Raw genomic sequence first — 18,516 nt, 5'->3', positions numbered from 1 at the left:
AGCAAAGGACCAGTGTGTCATATTTTTTCCACCAGTCCTTGGAAGGATGTTGGGCTCATAAGCACTCTATAGGTGTTTGTTGAAATTGTGCTGTATGGAGAAGGAGGACTAATACATAGTGGGTACCTGACAGGCTAGGCGCTAATAACAGTGATGAATAGAACCATCGCTGCCTTCAGGAATCCATATTCAGGTATTTTCTCATGAATCGTGAATATGGAAGATGATCTGGAAAATTTAGCCCCGATCTCAGGTGCTCTAAGGGCAGCTTTGGAATTGCCTGAGTTCATAGTTAATGGCTTTAAGGAGGTTTGTGGTACCTTTTTGGCCATCTTTTCTTCTTTACATATCCTTAATATGCTGGGAGAAAGGAGAGTATAGACCTCTAGTGTGGGCTTGGGTGTGGCATGGAAACCTGAAAACCTACACCTCATTTTCCCTTCCCTTGACTGATAGATGGCTCAGAACAAAAAGCTCATGGATCAAGTTGGTATCTCTTAGAGAAGTGCTGATTCCCTGCACTGTGTTTAATGGCTGGGAGTATCTCACAAACACTCTATGGGTCAGGCATGTGGTCTAGCCATTGTTCAATAGCTCTCACATCTTAACTCTGTCAACTACGTGAGAACAGGTCTATAACTGAAGGCACGTGGAAAGCTCTGACTGGTCCCTTCTTGTGCCATAGCATCTGTATGCCCCTTTCCCATAGAAGTTATCACTGTAGACCAATCATTTATTGCTGTGTCGTCTTCACTTGTCTGTGAGTCCCTTGAGGAACCGGACTACTGTGTTTATAGCTGGTCCAGAATCACCTGTAGGGGGAGCTCAGAGCTATGATGCTAAGGGCTGAAGCTTCCCTTGGGAGAGTTAAGAAGTTAAAAACCTCTTAACTTTCACTTTCTCTTTTTGGGTTGCTTCAAGCTTAAAGGACAGCTCTATTTTAATCACATCTTCTGTGCTGCTAATTTGCTGAGATAAGCCCCAGAGTCCTCCCTACTCTTCTCTTTTGAAAAAGTCAAACAGGAACCAGAGTGGGTCCTGGGAAAATCATGTAGGAAGACAGGTTCATGCAGGGCCACTCATTACAACGGCAGGGGTGCCAGTCACATCGAAAATAATGTGAACTGGAGTTCCCGTCGTGGCTCAGTGGTTAACAAATCCGACTAGGAACCATGAAGTTTCAGATTCAATCCCTGGCCTTGCTCAGTAGGTTAAGGATCTGGCGTTGCCGTGAGCTGTGGTGTAGGTTGCAGATGTGGCTCGGATCCCGGGTTGCTGTGGCTCTGGTGTAGGCTGGCAGCTACAGCTCCAATTAGACCCCCTAGCCTGGGAATCTCCATATGCCACAAATGCGGCCCTAGAAAAGACAAAAAAAAAAAAAAAAAAAAAAAAAAAAAGAAAAGAAAAGAAAAGAATGTGAATGGTGCACCCTGGAGCTGCTTCTGTGAACACTTGCCTCCTCCCTCCTCAGTGGTCCCTTCTGCATGAAGGGGCAAAGGGAGCAGCTAGGATAAGAGAGATAATGTACAAGAGAGGGTACGGAAATTTAAAACCACAGCTTTAGCAGTATTTGCATCAGTCTGCAGTGTGCTGGAACAGTGACTATGCCTCAGGGCTCTGCAGTAGGGACACTCACCAGGAAGAACACAATCCTAGCCATACTTTACCATCACTTATGATCATTGTCTCAATCTCTTATTTATCTCATTATCAGATTTTGTAGGCATCCAGCACGTGGTCAATATTCAACAAGTGATAGGTGGGACTCAGTGGATGACTATAGCGCCACCTATATGGTTCCTCCTACATCATTACACACAGTAGGAATCATTGAGGTAAGAAGGCTTAAGGCTGAAGGATTTGTGTAGCTATCTGTTGCTGGGTTTACTATTCTTAAATATCGTATCTTGAGCACTTTAAAAAGAGCATAAACTTAATGGAGTCATTTTCAGATTCTGGCTTTCCTACTTAAAACATGTATGACCTTTTGCAAGTTCTGAGCCAAATTTTCTTCATTGGAGAAACAAGGGTAGTATTCCCTAGTGCATGTGCTCAGTAGTTATTATATGCTTATTATTGTCTGTCCCGAATACCTGGATCTTTGCCTCTTATGTGTCCAACACCTATCTTTTTCTATCATGTTTGGCTTCTTTTCCATAGACTTTTGATATGACCATGGCATGCCACTGAATTTCTAGCTTTCACTCTGACATTCTGGATCTGTACTGTCCAGTATGGTAGCCACTAACCAGATATAGATGTTTACAATGTTTAATTTACAATTTAAATTAATTAAATCAAGTTAAGAATTTATTTTCTCAGTAGCACTTTAGCCCCGTGTGGTTAGTCACTACCATATTGGACAGCACAGCACAGCTATGAAATATTCCATCACAGAAAGTTCTGTAGGTCTGTGCTGCCCTAGATACTGTCAGATATCTCTGACATCCGGACAGATTAGTCCCCCAGAGAACAGACTCTGAGGCAGAGGTTTATATTCAGGACATTGACTGGGAGTGGTCTTAGGAACAAATCTGGAAGTGGGTAAGAAAAGTAAGATGAAGCAAAGGAGAGATTGAAGCAGTCACAAAATGGGCCTCAGTATATTGCGGGGGTGGGGGATCTGAGGCTAGGGTGGCTCTTCAGAAATATCTGGAATAGGAATTCCCATCATGGCTCAGTAGTTAACAAACCCGACTAGTATCCATGAGGACGTGGGTTTGATCCCTGGCCTCGCTCAGTGGGTTAAGGATCCGGCCTTGCTGTGAGCTGTGGCATAGGTCACAGACACAATTCAGATCCCAGGCTGCTGTGGCAAAGGACGGCAGCTACAGCTCTAATTTGACACCTAGCCTGGGAACCTCCATGTGCTCTGGGTACAGGCCTAAAAAGACAAAAAAAAAAAAAAAAAATCTGGAATTGAGCAAGGGGGGGCAGATCTCTATACCCCTCCTCAAAAGTCATTGGTTATTGACCAATGTTCTCTTGAGGAAGGGGCATATCCTTGGGGAAAGCAGCTGTAAGCTGTCAGATGCCAGCAATACCAGCAGCTGAGGAATAAAAGTCTCCATCCTGAAGGAGCAAGAGGGTGGCTCACCAGCGTCCCCTGCAGGAACCTGTTGGGGCTCTGATGTGCTCTCACATAGCAGCCTCCTGACACCCAGGACTTCTGTCTTACCCACTCTTTTCTGCAGCTGTTCCTGTCCAATGTAACACAACTGATGGGCCAAAAGTGAGTTTTTCTGGGAGTCAGCATTACTTCCATGTTTCAAATAAAGCCCATAGCAAGTGACGTTGGAGCCATGTATAGGTTATCTATGCAAGTCTTCTCCTCTCACCTTGAAAATGAAAACAAAAGGTGGAACGAATAGAATTCACTCTGCAGCTATGCTAGGATTGACGTTATCCTTCTGCAGACCAGCGTGGCATGGGTGCTGAGCTCAAACTATTATCTTTGGATGATTTTGATTTTAAGGGATAGAAATCAAGTTAATCTAAGCAAAAGATTCCCTGGGATTCCATCATATCTCACTAGGGTACTAGGATACCTGGTATCCTTCAGGGTATCTCATGGAATCCCGGGGAAGCCCAGCTGAAATCCAATCCATGCTTAGTTGCAACTGTCATCATGTTATGCATCATCAGTTTTCCCCAACCAGTATGTTCCCACATGGAAAGACTTCTGTGAGTGTAGGACTTCTGGCTACTTTCCAACCCTCACTCACTCCTCCTAGGGGAAGGGTGACTTTTCTGACTGGTAAATTTGGAAGAATAGACTGGGCTTATTTGCCTCATCTTTTTCCTTCTTTTGGGGATCTGTCTGCTTGCCCAGAACATGCATTTTTCTCTGCTCCTTCAACCCTTATGTTTTCAGATGCCTGAAAGGTGCCTGTAGGGAAAAGCTTGGTCCAGTACTGACTGTGACAGTAGGCAGCGTAGGTCCGCCTACTCTGACGTTATGAACTGGGAAGCCAACTTTGCCATATACCTAAGGTTATGATCGCCAAACTGGATCACAAATACAGGGGGAATTTTGATTTCCACATGTATCCCGTGTCTCCCACTTGGTTCAGAGCTTGGGCAGGGAAGGGGAATCTTCATATTGGGTCTTCTTCAACTTCACACCTCTCTTCTCTCCACATTTACGTCGGTTCAGCTTTTCCTGATTTTTTATGCACCTGGAAGATGACTATTCACATCTTTCAGTGGTAAGGCCACTTGCAGCAACTGACAGCTTGCCTTTTAACCTCATTTCCAAATTGATAAGAGTATCTGATTGACCTAATTTCGGTTGGATGTCCATCTTTGGTTGAAGAAACTGGGCAGAACTGGAGGAAGATAAGTTGACACATTCTAGAAATGACCTTTCTGGGTGGTGAAGTAGTTGTCAGAAAGTGAGGTGGTTGTGACTGCCAAAAGTAGCCTTTTATACAGCCATGGAAGGGGTTAGGTGTGTTCTCACTAAATTGATTAAGAGGTGACTTTTAATCAGTTTTGTTAAAGTCTGCTGTTGTCATGGTGGCCTTCACGTTTCTTGTGAACCTATATTCTTTTTTTTTCTTTATATAATGATTTTTATATTTTTTTCATTATAGCTGGTTTACAGTGTTCTGTCAATTTTCTACTATACAGTGTGGTGACCCAGTTACACATACATGTATACATTCTTTTTTTCTCACATTATCAGGCTCCATCATAATTGACTAGATACAGTTCCCAGTGCTACACAGTGGGATCTCATTGCTTATCCATTCCAAAGGCAATAGTCTGCATCTATTAACCCCAAGTTCCCAATTCACCCTGCTCCCTCCCCCTCCTCCCTGGCAACCAGGAGTCTGTTCTCCAAGTCCATGATTTTCTTCTCTGTGGAAAGGTTCATTAGATTCCAGATATAAGTGATATCATATGGTATTTGTCTTTCTCTTTCTGACTTCACTTAGTATGACAGTCTCTAGTTCCATCCATGGAGAGTCTCTAGTTCCATCCATGCCTATATTCTTTTTAAATTGAACATTCAGCTCAGAGCTGTTTACATGCCCAACTCTAGATGGAGCCCTGAGTATCATTTGATTAAATAATCTCTTTAATCCATGTCCTTCAAAGGTCACAAGCTACTGGAAATTTTGCCTGGCCTTTTTGTGCAAAGGAAAAGTTAAAGGGGGAGCAGTTGATATTTCATGGGACATAGGTCAAGCCAACAGGTAGTTCTACCAACTGCTATCCAGAAAGATTTTCCTATATTTAGAATCAGCAGTCACCACACTTCATACAAATAGTAGCTCTCAATGGCATTTTGGACCTTCAGACAATCTCTTACTTGGATTGTGATGCTCCATAGTAAAGTGTGTTATCAAACCAGAGCATCCTCTCTGCTTTTACTTCAGGATAACTCATGGTCTTTGGAAACCCAGAGCCAGCTCAAAGTAGGTTTCTTTAATAATCATTAAGGTCATCTGACTTATGTCACACCAAAGGCAGGATATTGATGATGAGCCACCTTGCTGAGAAATTAATCTTCAATCAACATGTGTATATGTGTCCTCTAGAAGTCACCATTGATATTGCATGGTTTCTTTTATTGTGGAACTGAGGGGCATGTTACATGTCAAGATGAAATCAATGTGAAATTGATGGGCTGAGAGGAATTGGGTCTTAAGGGCTTTGTGATGGTGTAACAATCAAGTTATTCTTTCCCTTGCCTTTCTGAACTATTTTATTTGCAGTAGCAAATTCTCCACATAAAAATCTATGTATGCTTCCAACATAATTCCTTTTTTTTTAAGTGCTCTTAACTTCATCATTATATTTATTTCTGTTTTTAGTATAACATTGATATAGGCTCACTTTATAAAGCTGGTAAAATAAAAATAAGAAAGAAAAATTATTCATAATCCTACCACTATAACATTTTAGACTGTTTCCTACCAGTTTATTTAGGCTTTCCAAAAAAAAAAAAAAACCAAAATTGAGTTTATTTTGTATGCATAATTTTGTTTCTGCTTTTTCCCTCATTACTCTTATAGCAGGCATTCATCGTATTGTTATAACTATCCTTGATAGCCATAATTTTTAATGTCTGCTAACCATTCTCCTTTTGTTGGATATTTTGTTTGGTTTCAATTTTTCATATTTATAAAAGGTTTCATAACTTAAGAACTCGACTGATGATACTACAATTTGTATATTAGATATCAAAAGTATATATATGTATATATGTATTTTTCCCTTCCGAATAATTCCCAGAAGTGGAATTGGAATTACTGAGTCAATGTTTCTTTTTAATTTTCTCTTCCCTTTGATTCAGGCCCCAGAAGACTTGCTGGATGCTTGAGAAAGATACTCTGTCTTGGTCTGAGATTCCTTGAGACAAATCAAAACAGGTTCTCTTCATTTCAGTGATGATGATCATGTCTGTTTTTGCTTTAGACTGTTTTGAGATGCTTTCATTCTTCCCACCCCTCTCCCCCACCAACACTCACAAAAATGCACAGCCCTCAATCATGGAAAATGGAAAGTTTCTGCTTCTCTTGTCCTGGCTGAGAAAGAAATCTCCTGGCAATTTTGAACAATATAGTTGAAAGTAAAGGAGTTCTAAGTGATTTTAAGGTGTTTCTTTTTTTCTTTTTCCTTAGGCATGCTGCACACATTTGCTACTGAAATCAGTGACCTCAAATGCCTGTGGAGTTATAAACACATGGTGGGCCCTTGTGGGATGGAGGAAATAACAGTGGGTTTGAAATCAGAATATCTGGCTCAGGCTCTGGTGCTCGTCCAACTTTGTGCCTATTTCACCTTACATGAAATGCTTTCTTTGACATCCACGGCCTCACTCCGTCCTGATGGTTACCCCCTGAACTACTGGTCATCACTCCCATACAGCTTGGAAAGCTGAGGGTTAGCAGTGACACACGATTGCCCAATGGCAGACTTGAGGGAGATCAGAATTCTGGTCCCAAACATTTCTTTTTCTCATTCCCCCATGCTTTTCTTATTACCCATGTTTCATTGAACGAGTACTTAACCCCTCTGAATCTTACTCCGTCCCTTTAAGTTGTAGATAATAATATGTACCCCATAGGTCTTTTGTGACAATCAGGTGAGGTAACTGAGTGGTCTATATAAAGTGGAATTGGGAGTTCCTGTTGTGGCTCAGCAGGTTATAAACCCGACTAGTATCCATGAGGATGCAGGGTTGATCCTTGGCCTTGCTCAGTGGGTTAAGGATCTGGTGTTGCCATGACCTATGGTGTGGGTCACAGATGTGGCTTGGATCCCGTGTTGGTGGCTGTGGTATAGGCCAGCAGCTACAGCTCTGATTCAGTCCCTAACCTGGAAACATCCATATGCCACAGATGATGCGGCCCTAAAAAAGCCCCCAAACCAAAATATAAAATAAAGTGGAATATAAGTGTTAGGAATTATGGGTATGCTAATGAAAAAGGTGACTAATATCAGGTTGTTCCCCCCTCCCCAGGGGATATTGCTTTATTTGTTTATTTTATTTAATTCTTAAAAAATTCTTTAATTCTTAAAATTGAAGTATAGTTTATTTACAATGTTGTGTTAGTTTCAGGTATATAGGAAAGTGATTCGGTTATACATATCTATCTACTTATTCTTTTTCAGATTCCTTTCCCTTATAAATTATTGCAAAATATTGAGTATAGTTATAATGCTTACTTACATTGGCTCATATCAACTTCTAAAAAGTTTGAGATTTAATTTTTTAGTTCCCATTTTATAAATTTTCATTTTCTGTCTTCTTTTAAAAAATGTGCTCAGAATTCCCACTGTGGTGCAACAGGATCAGGGGTATCTTGGGACTGCTGAGATGCAGGTTCGATCCCTGACCCAGCACAGTAGGTTAAGAATCCAGCATTGCTACAGCTGTGGCATAGGCTGCAACCACGGATAGGATCTGATCTCTGACCTGGGAACTCCATATACTGCAGGGCAGCCAAAAACTAAAAATAAAAAAAGTGCTCTAATAAGTCCCAAGGGAATAAGATGAAAAAACATTTAATAGTTAGATGTTAACATATTGGACTTAAGCAAAGCAAGAAGTTTGAGTTCTTTGGACAGAAGTTTCTCTCTCATTACTGTTTTTGGGTGGGCTATTTCTTTGTTGTGGGTTCCTAGCCTGCATTTTCTAGGATGCTGATCAGCATTCCTGACCTCTGCCCACTAGATGCCAGTGGCACCTCCATTCCAATTGTGACAATGATAAATATTTCCAGATATTGCCAAATGTCCATGGTAGGTGGAGGGTGCAAGTTGATTCCTGTTTGAGAATTATTGCTTTAACAGAATGTCGTTCTCATGAGATGCAAATTTTCTTCACTGGGATCTTGGTTTGGGGGTTATTATTCCTTAATATGTCAAAAGTATAATGTAGGAGAGTTAATTCTGCAAAGGAAACTATCTTTAGCATTTGTTGCCTTGGTCTATTCAAATTTTATAACTTTGTTACTAGTTGAGCATCACTGTGGTCCTGACTGCCCAGACAGTTTTGACTGACTGCCTGTACCAAGATCTGAACACAAGATTATAAAAAACAAGAAAAAAAGAAAAATAAATATCCACGCATTTGCAGTGAGAAGCCTGCTCTGGGGAGAACAGCTCCTGTAAAATTTCCCATTTTTATTACAGTTTTGGTCTAAAGAATGGATTTTTGTTGTGCCATTTTCAGTTCTTATTACCATCATTGTCATAACAAGGAATGAGCCAAATTGCAATGCTGGCGATAGTCTGTCACTTGCAATAGTGTGGGAGCCCTGCTCTGACCTTCAGTTATTCCAGAGCAATGAGGAGGCACAGTCGCTGGCCAGGGAATATGAAGCACTCCAGAGAGATCAAAGGCCACTGAGGCCCGAGTGGCTGCACACTTTAGCACCAGGCATTCTATTTAGCAGTCTAAACTGCAGATGGTCCATCTGTCTGCAGAACCATGTGGCACACAGGTATGTGTATGATGCCACTCAGCTCAGCAAAAGGGAATCTTTGTCAAAGAGAAGGGGAGGTTAGAGGTCTAGGGTTTCCTAACACTTACTATGTGTCAGTGGGCTAAGAACTTTACATGTGTTTACATAATCTTCATACTAGACATATGATGTAAGTATTAGTATATCCAGTTTTTTACTCCAGAAAGTAGAGTAACTTGTCTAAGATCAGATAGAACTTGGAGATTCAGATCATGGCTGGCAAGTCTCTAGTTTTGCTAAATCTGGGCACTTCCCGCCAAATGTATCCACATATGACCTAATCATCTAATAGTAGGCCATCGTATTATGTTATAAACTTGAGTCATATATTTAAAACATAACACATTATTTTAAAAAGTGGCTTATTAATTGTGGGGTGAGGAGGGAGCCCCATCACCACTTCCAGATTAGTTAATGAGCAAAGGGGAACCCCTGGGGAGTCGTGATAGAAATTCAGAACTTCTCCCCTTCCTAAGATCTAAGATGTTATAGATTGTTTGCTTTTCAAAGAACTCTAAGCCTTTGCCACGTTGCCACGTAAGTCAGTGTTGCTCTTTGTTCTTCCTGAAGCAAGGTTTATATATATTTAATCATTCTTCTTCTACAAACATTTATGAAGCTTTGTTGTATGAAGGGAACTGAGCTAGGTGCTAGGAATAGGTATATAACATAGTTCCTTCCCTCAGGGCGGCTCACAGACTTGTAGAGGGTATAAGAAATGTGTATTAATTTCTATACCACATGAGTTAATTGGAAGTGATTAAGAAATGTTCAAAGGAAAGAAATGGCATAGTTCGGAGAAGAGACATTGCTCTTTGACCTGGCCATCACCCCCAGACTTTGAAACAATCAGCAGAGCAGCTGCTGAACTGTGAAGCACTGATGTATAAAATAAACTCCAGGTAAAGATGAAGGTCCATGACTCATCTCACTTTTCTAACCTCCCACCCTAAGCAACATAAGTCTTCCTTCTCTAGCCTCTGTGGGTGTCTTTGTTGCCTACAAACTAGCCGGAATAATTGCCCCTGTCCACATGTTGTGTTTCCTCCTGCAATGGCCTGGCTGCATGTCTCTGTGCTTATCGAAATCAAATCCTCCCCTCTTTCATGAAATCATGCTTAGCTCCTTCCCTAACAACACACCTTTGTCTTTGGACTTGTTCTCTCCTCCTGTTCCTGTTGAAGGGATTGTCTGAGTTTGCCCTGTGAACCATGATATCCTCTCCCTGCCGGGTGATGGAACGAGGGTATTTTTCCCTGGCCACAGAGAAACCAGTTGAGCCAAGCAGATTCTGTCTCTCAATAACCTGAACGTGGTGACACTGAGCCTTTCCAATGGTGGGAGAGATGGATCTGGTCTTTGACACTGACAATCATGTGAGACCAAGCAGAGGAGTACAGTTGGGAAGGAGAAGCAGAAAAGCTCAGAGAAAGAGAGACAGTACATGCAATCTGTGAGAAAACAACCAGAATTACGGAGTTTTCAGGTTTGCTTTTAGCTCACAGGAGGCTCAGTTGTTCTTTTTTTATATTTTATTTTTATTAGAGTGTAGTTGATTTATAGTGTTGTGTCAATTTCTGCTGTACAGCCTAGTGACCCAGTCATATATATATATAAATATATATATATATAAATCATATATATATAAAAAATATATATATTTTTTACTTTCCTCATACTATCTTTCATCATGTTCTATCCCAAGAGATTGGATATAGTTCCCTGTGCTGTATAGGACCTCATTGCTTATCCATTCTAAATGTAAACGTGTGCATCAGTTGTTCTTATCTTCCTGCTTTAGAATCCAAAATACTTAAAACCTAACACTAAGTTCCTCTTCTGAATCTAGTTAAAATTTGAATGGGTTTCTCATCCTTCCAACCCCATGGGCTTGGACCAAAACGTCTGGCTCCATTGATGTTCCCATCCTCAGAATTTCCCATTTACTTACTCTGTGCTATTTTCTGAATCAATCAGGTGCTACTTAGCCCTCTCATTTGGCTCACAGTGTGTACCTGTTTCCTCAACACGTTATAAGTTCTATAAGGGTAGAGGCAATACCTTATACTTGGGAGGCATTAGCACATACCGCTTTAGAGCATGGACTCTGGAGATAGACCACCTGGCTTCAGATACCAGTGTCTCTACTGTATCCATCTGGATAAGCTGAAGTGTGCTCCGTTAACAGACAACCCTCAAATGTGCAGAGACTTGACGCAGCAAAGGTGTGTTTTTTGCTCCTGCTTAAATGTTCTACTCAGGTTAGCGGGAGGCCTATAATCATTATTCTGAAAACCTGGGCTGATGGAGGCTCCATGCCATCACCTACTCAGTGATAACCAAGCCAGGGCAGAGGGAACATGGTGGATCCAACACTGGATCTTAGAGGTTCTACGCAAGTACAATTCTATCACGGGCTTCCGAGGAGGACAGAAATATTTACAAACAGCTCTTAAATCGTCCGTAATTTCTTGCTAGCAGTTATTAACCTGAAGCATGTTGCTTAACCTCTTTGTGCTCCAGTTTCCTCCTCTTTAAAAGGGAGGTCCTGGAGTTCCTGTTGTGGCTCAGCAGAAGTGAAACTGATTAGCATTCATGAGGACACAGGTTCGATCCCTGGCTTTACTCAGTGGGTTAAGGATCCGGCATTGCTGTGTGAGCTGTGGTGTAGGTTGCAGACGTGGCTCAGATCCTGAGTTGCTGTGGCTGTGGTGTAGGCCAGCAGCTATAGCTCTGATTCAGCCCCTAGCCTGGGAGCCTCCATATGCCAAGGGTTTGGCCCTAAAAGGACAGAAAAGGGGGGGATAGTACCTACTGTGGGAATTAAATGCAGTGATATGGGGGGAGGTGCTTAATGGGTATCCAGCCCATTGTTTATGCCATGTGAATGTTAGCTGGTGCTACTTGTAAATATCTAAAGTCAAAGCTACTTGCTTGATTCTTTTTATTCACATCTCTACCTGGGAATCAAAACTCCGGAAGGGACCAGAGTTGCAGGCTTCAGGGGTGACATCTTGATAGAATTACTTACTGATATTCCTTCATCTCTTATTCATGTAGGGACAGAAATTATATCATTATAAATTATTTCATTATATCGACCTGTGATTGTGCTGTTCTCTTGCCTTATAGCTTAGCTTTCTTCTAAAAAGTCAGTTATACTGCAAAGGCTGGGCCATCACTTTTCCATCACAGCCCCTATCTGCCTTTTGCAAAAAATGGCATTCTAAACAAAATTGTTGATAATTTAAAAAAAAAAAAAGGAATACAGGAATACACATGTTAGTTATTCATTGGTCCGTAATTGCCTGGAGAAAATAAACTTCACCACAGGGCCACATTAAATACCTGCTGAAGTTTTAGAGATTTTTATTATTTTATTTAGATTTATTTTTATTCGAGTTTTTTTTTTTCCCCCCCTGGGTAGACTTCCCTGAATAACTTACCACATCTTTGGCATTATTGGCAAGGAGTTCTCTGTTGGCTCAAATTGCTGTGCTTATCATTGCTTCACAGAGGGAAGCCTAGGGTTATCAGCTGCAGAGGCCTACATTCCTTTCAGAGTTTATATCAGAAAGTGTTCTGCTCAAACTGAGCACTAGTTAGGAAAAAGAAAAAAAAAAAAAAAACTTTGGGAAGAGCTGCCTAGAATAATAAAAAATGGCTTCTATTCTAATAGAGAAGAAATGTGGTTTGGCATGAACCAGGGAGTGGATAAGATTCAGTGTAACCAGAAAAATGCAGCTTTCAGCCTCATTGTGGGATCAAAGCAAACATATTCTTCTGAATAGTTAGTTGCTCAGATATTTGCTTTAGCACACCCACCAGGGGGCCTCAGTGATTTTTTTTTTTTTTTTTTTTGTCTCTCCAGGAAGGATGATTAAACAGGACTTTGATCCATGAAGAGAGTGTCTGTTTACATGGCTTCTCCAGCTTTGTCTCTCTGTGCACACAGAGCCTCCTTCCCTTCTCTTTAGGGCTCTGCCAAGCCCGTGAGAAGTGGGCCACATGCCTGGTCGTTTTGGCCCTTACTCTCTGCTTTGAACTAAACCTCCACCTGGTGCAACCGGTGGTTTTTCCTCTATTGTGCTTCTGAGTCTTCTGGATGTTGCCTCTCTGTTCTCTTTCCTTCCAGGTGTCTTTTGTAATCTTTCCTCTCCCACCATGTCTCTTGTCTCTGCTGGTCTAGCTAGGATCTCACACTTTGCTTGCATGTCACTCAGCTCAGCAGGCCTGGCATTATTCGTTCTGACTCTTGATGGAGGAAAATAAGGTCAAACTAAACCCCAAGGTGAGGGTGTCTCAGCGTATCTTCTGTGAGTGGTGCTCTCCCAAGTCCTATGACGATGTGGTGGGTCTGGGCTGGACATTAAGATGACCTCGTGGGTTGGATGGACAATGTCACCAGTCTTGCTGCTACCTGTTTACATAGGACAGTTTAATTAATTAGCACAACAACCCAATGAAATGCTTACATTATGATGTCCACTTAGAGATGTGAAAGAGGAAACTCGGAGAAGTGAAGGGACTTGCCAAGGTCATACAGATAGAACTCCAGAAATTCTGATTCCAGAGCCTGAGAGTGATAAATAAGCTGAATGTCAAATGAAACCTAATCTCCAGGGTGAGAGTGTTTGGAGGTGGGGCCTTTGGCATGATTAGGTCATGAAGGCGGAGCCCTCGAAGGGGGTTAGTGCCCTTATAAAAGAGCCATGAGAATGCTCCCTTGGTCCTGTGAGGACACAGTGAAAAAGATGGCCATGGATGAACCAGGAAGTAGGTTCTAACAGACACCAAATGTCCAGGCACCTTGATCTTGCACTTCCCAGCCTCCAGAACTGTGAGAAATAACTTTCTGCCAGTTTATAGAACTTCATTATATCAACCCCAGCAGCCTAAGACAGAGGCCAAGCTGTAAATTGTTATGTGAGACTTCAGCCTCTTTGGATCTCAGTGTTTTCCTATGTAACATAAAAGGATTGACTTGCATTGGGGTTTCGCAACCTCAGCATTACTGATAATGTGGCCGGATAATTCTTTGTTGTGGGGTTTGTCTTGTATATTGTTAGGATGTTTAGCAGCCTCCTTCGCCTATACCTGCCAAACACCAACAACTTTGCCTGGTTTTGACAAAGAAAAATGTCTCCAGTTTTTGCCCAATGTTCTAGCCAAGGGTGGGGTCGGAGATGGTGCAAACTTGCCTCTGCTGAGAACCACTGATCTAAATACTTTCCTTGTTACTTTCTGGAATTAATAGTCGATAGTTCAATGTGTGCTTCTCTGGTTTCTTTTCTTAGTTCTTCTCTGGCTTTTTTATTCCTTCACATTGCTGAGTTTATCCTTCTGTCAATTAGGGATTAGTGTCCATCTTCACCTAAAATTGAAGTAATGGCACCAAATCCTAAGGACAGCCTTTGGCGCATGTAAAGTGCTCAGTAAAAACCTTCTGTGTTGTTAAAATCCTCGTCTCTGAAGCAGATTTACCGTGGCCCCATCCCATCTGGGACAAGCTCTATCCGGGCTCCCTCTGAGAGGAGAGGAGAAAGGAACACAGCTGCTCTGGAGACCCTAAAGGAAGCCCTCCATGGCCAGCAGCCCATTTGTAAATGGCAGGCTAGATTGTGGTTTGGGGGAAATTAGAACAGACTTTAAGCATCATCAATTAATCGATGCAAATCACTTTCCTTTCAGTCAGATTTAGGTAATGGCATATCTCAAATGACAAAGCCTACTATTTGTCATCTCCACTAAGAAAAACCCTCAGCTTCTTTCCATCTGTAAATTCTCAAGAGAGGCTGATAGGTTTCCCTCATTTAAATATAGCACAGATGCATTTTTTAAGAACCCATTCTCTCTGAAGGGAGTGGAATTGACAGACCTGGACCTTGAATACTCATTTGATATACTGATGCTCTATGGAGCTTGGCAAGACCGTTTTTCAACCCACCCTGGAGCATTTTCTGTTTCCTTCCTTGGTTCTATTTTAGATTCTTACTTTGCATACTACCTGCAACCAATGCCAGTGATTAACTTCCCCAGAGAGAAAACTAAGAATATTTTTCTTCTGCAAAGTTTTAGGATCCTTCTCCTTTCCCAACCCCATATCCAGACCTACCCAGTGTCCCCATTTGCCTGGAATATGTTTGCAGCTTCGTCTTCCACTCATCTTCCATACTCCAACCATTGGGTCAACTCCACAGATGCTCATTGGATCTTGGCATGGAATTAAGATTGAGTATTGGGGGCTAAATCAAATGTGTTGGGTTAAACATTAGCAATTAAAAAACATTAAAGGATTTCTCAAACTTTTGAACATGCTAATATGGGTTGTGAATTTCAAAGAAGAAATAAGAAATATAGGTTTCTCAAACTTATATGATTGCATATCTTTTTTTTTTTTATGAAGGAGCATCTTAGGTTTCTGTGTAACATATTTTGGGAAGCACTGTTCTAGGATATTTTATGTGTATGCCAAATGCTTCTTGGAGCTCTGTATTTTTGATATCTCAAATCTCCTTGCTTTGAAATTAAACAGTGGATCTTCTGATGGCTACAGAGAACATGAATTTACAAAAGGATAGAACACCTAGCCTAGGTAGCATTCTTTCTTGAAAATTATTAAAACACATAATGCTTTGTGTTACTGATATAATAAATGAGATGAACTCAGTGGGGATACACTCATGGAAAACATTTACTTCCTAATCATGACTTTAAAAAGGCAAGAGCACTGCTAGCTTGCCCACCTTTGTGTCTGGCATATACCTTATAGCTTACCAGGGACTTTCAGTTAGAAAATACAGTAGTTCTCCCTGACCTGCAATTTTTGCTCTCTGTGGCTTCAGTTACCTGTGGTTTCCCACCATCTGAAAATATTAAATGGAAAATTCCAGAAATGCACAATTCATGAGTTTTAAGTTGTGTGATATTTTGAGGAATGTGATGTACCTCCCTCTCTCCTGGTCCATCCTGCCCAGGATGTGAATCATCCTTTTGTCCAGGGCATCCTGCCCACTAGTCACTTAGTAGCCATCTTGGTTGTCAGATTGACTGTCCTGGTACCCCAGTGCTGTGTTCAACTCTTGTTTTCATTAATAATGGCTCCAAAGCACAAGAGTAGTGATGCTGGCAATTTGGATATTCTCTTACTGTGCCTAATTTATAAATTAAACTCTACCATTGGCATGTATATTATAGGAAAAAAAAAATCATAGTATATGTAGGGTTGGGTACTATCTGCAGTTTCAGGCTTCCACTAGGGGTCTTGGAATGTATCCCCTGTGGACCACAAGTTCAATCTCATATCCAGTTCAGCTTTCTCTCCTCTCTCTAGCAAGCTCAAGTGGAGTGGTGGCTTGGGGACTTGGAATGGGGCCCATGGTATGATTATTCTTCCTTACACTCCCCCATGTTCTTTGATTTCTGTTGTATATTCTTCCTTCTAAATCTTGTAGATTTGGAGGAAAGAGAAGACTAGAGAAAAAAAAAGACCTTTGTCCTTTTTTTTTTTTTTTTTTTTTGCTTTGTCCTTATTATTGCTTGCACAATTCTTGTAAGTCTTGATATTTTCCATGAAAGGTGTCTGCCTGCTGGCTTTTTGGTCTTGGGCATTAATGGATTCTTTGGAGGCTGACTAGACCACCAAACTGCACCAAGTAAGGCCAATGCACTTTCCAGCTAATCTCTTATATCTACTTCTGCTGGTGGTGAACCCCAGGTCTTGTACGGCTGGCCAGAGTACTTACAAGATGGCCCTTTTATCTTCCAAGGCCACTCTTAGGTCTCAGGAAATTCATGCATCCTTCCTGAGCAGTCTGTCTTTGCTTTGCCATTAGGCTGGTCCAGCTGGACTCCTGCTTTCAGAATTTTCCAGATGAGAGGCAGATCCAATGTTTAGGATTGTGTAAGTGAAGTTTCAGTGAATACATATCAAACTCTCCTGAAAACTCCTCTATCCCCCTTCACTTGGGTGGGTCCACTGTCTTAGTTCTACAAGTGTCTGCAGCTCAGCAAACATCCAGGTGAAGTGAGTAATACCAGCCTCCTTTCACACCTCTTTGGACCCTTCTCTATTAATTTTTAAGGGGGAGGCACACTCTCTCCTCCTCAAATAGAGGAGGGAAAAAAAATCCATTGTGCTTTTCCCCTCAGAAAAATCTCTTACTAATTCTATTCTATCGCCTTTTGGAATTTCTAGTTTTCCCTTATTGAGGCTTTTAGGTAGGAGGTGAGGATTGAAAATCATTGGTCTGTTATGCCTACCATGGATGAAACTAGCATTTTTCCTTAATGTTACTTACCATCTATTGAATTGCAGAAGACAACAGGAAGAGACCGATTTAAAGTCATGGAACACAAGGAAATTGGTTCCCAAATGCAAATAATCTTCATAATGTTTTCTTTGGTTGGTAGTATATAATTTCTGGAAGAAATTTCCATTGTTTGAAAATCCTTTGTTAGTCAGAATTTGTAGGAGGTGAATACCTGCCTCACTCATATGCTCTTTTCTCGGGCTCTCTTCCCAGGAGTGGCACATCTAGGTCAAAGGACATTATCAGCTCCCCAGCTCTTGCCACTTTATGGCTAAAGCCCAGAGAAAATGGCTGCTAAGTGTTTAGAGGTGAGTTTATTAAACTTTCGAATAACACCACAGTGTACACACACAGGAGTTAAAACAGTAAGCACTTAGTGGATTTTATATTTAATTTCGGTAAATGTAATGGTCTAATTAGACAATTCTAGCTAATCATTTTTAATTTTAGCTACCTAGAGCTGTATCCCCTTACCAGCTCTGTGACCTGGCTGGGCTGGTTTCCCACGCATTCATTCTCTCTCTCTCTCCCTTTCGGTTTTCCCCTGCTGTTTGCTTGGTTTCCAGACTCCCATAATGTTCTCTCCTGCTGGTTTCTCCACCTATAAGTAACTCCTTTGTCTCCCCTCTCCCACCCCCCATTCTCCAGCTATCTTTATGGGCAACATCAAACTGCTGATTTGGTTAGCACTGAGCTGGGGCCAGGGACTGGGGTTAACTTCTCAAATGTGTTTATGATGCAAAGATACATTTTGTTCCTAATTAGGCCTCTCACTAAGGGGAAAAGCAAAAGGATATAGAGGTTTGGGATTTTTAAACAGTCATCATCCCCGAAAAAGGGCATAAATCAGTCAAATAAGTCATATAAGCGTTCAAAGGAACCTGAAATTCACAGCTGTTTCTCATGAGTCAGGAGCTAACCTTGTCTTGCTTTCACCGAGGCTGGGCTGTCTACTGGGAAAGCAGTAGAAATACCTGTTAGGCAGGAACCCCTGAAGTGGACAACACGAGAAACTCTTCTTATGAAGGCACCCATTTTCAAGTGTTCCAGGATCCTGGAGGTATGTTGTCTTTTTTGAAGCATTCACAACATGCAGTGGCAAGAAAGAGACTCTTTGTTAGCTCTATTTAAGGAGGAAAATTGAGATGCAGCTGGGAGAAGCAAGAAGCATCCAGTCAGCAAGATAGCAAGGAGAATTTATATTACATGGCAGCTTGTGAGCA

The 18,516-nt window shown here is 41.4% G+C and overlaps 1 long non-coding RNA gene across 1 annotated transcript in view; it reads left to right on the top strand.

Moving 5' to 3' along the window:
• LOC110255612 (uncharacterized) overlaps nucleotides 1-18,516 on the top strand; it is a 215,027-nt gene that overhangs the window by 162,957 nt on the left and 33,554 nt on the right. The window contains exons 6-7 of the long non-coding RNA XR_002336156.2: nucleotides 17,507-17,601; nucleotides 18,234-18,353. This is a non-coding gene — a long non-coding RNA (uncharacterized LOC110255612). The remainder of the gene's footprint in view (nucleotides 1-17,506; nucleotides 17,602-18,233; nucleotides 18,354-18,516) is intronic.

The sequence above is a fragment of the Sus scrofa genome, chromosome 10 (genome assembly GCF_054392235.1).
Source record: "Sus scrofa isolate SSC_HxYL_T2T_F1_AM1 chromosome 10, Sscrofa_HxYL_maternal_Yorkshire_Landrace_v2.0, whole genome shotgun sequence".
Lineage (NCBI taxonomy): Eukaryota > Metazoa > Chordata > Mammalia > Artiodactyla > Suidae > Sus > Sus scrofa.
Note: the sequence above shows the minus strand (reverse complement) of the source record. Positions and strands in the feature narration are given on the sequence as shown.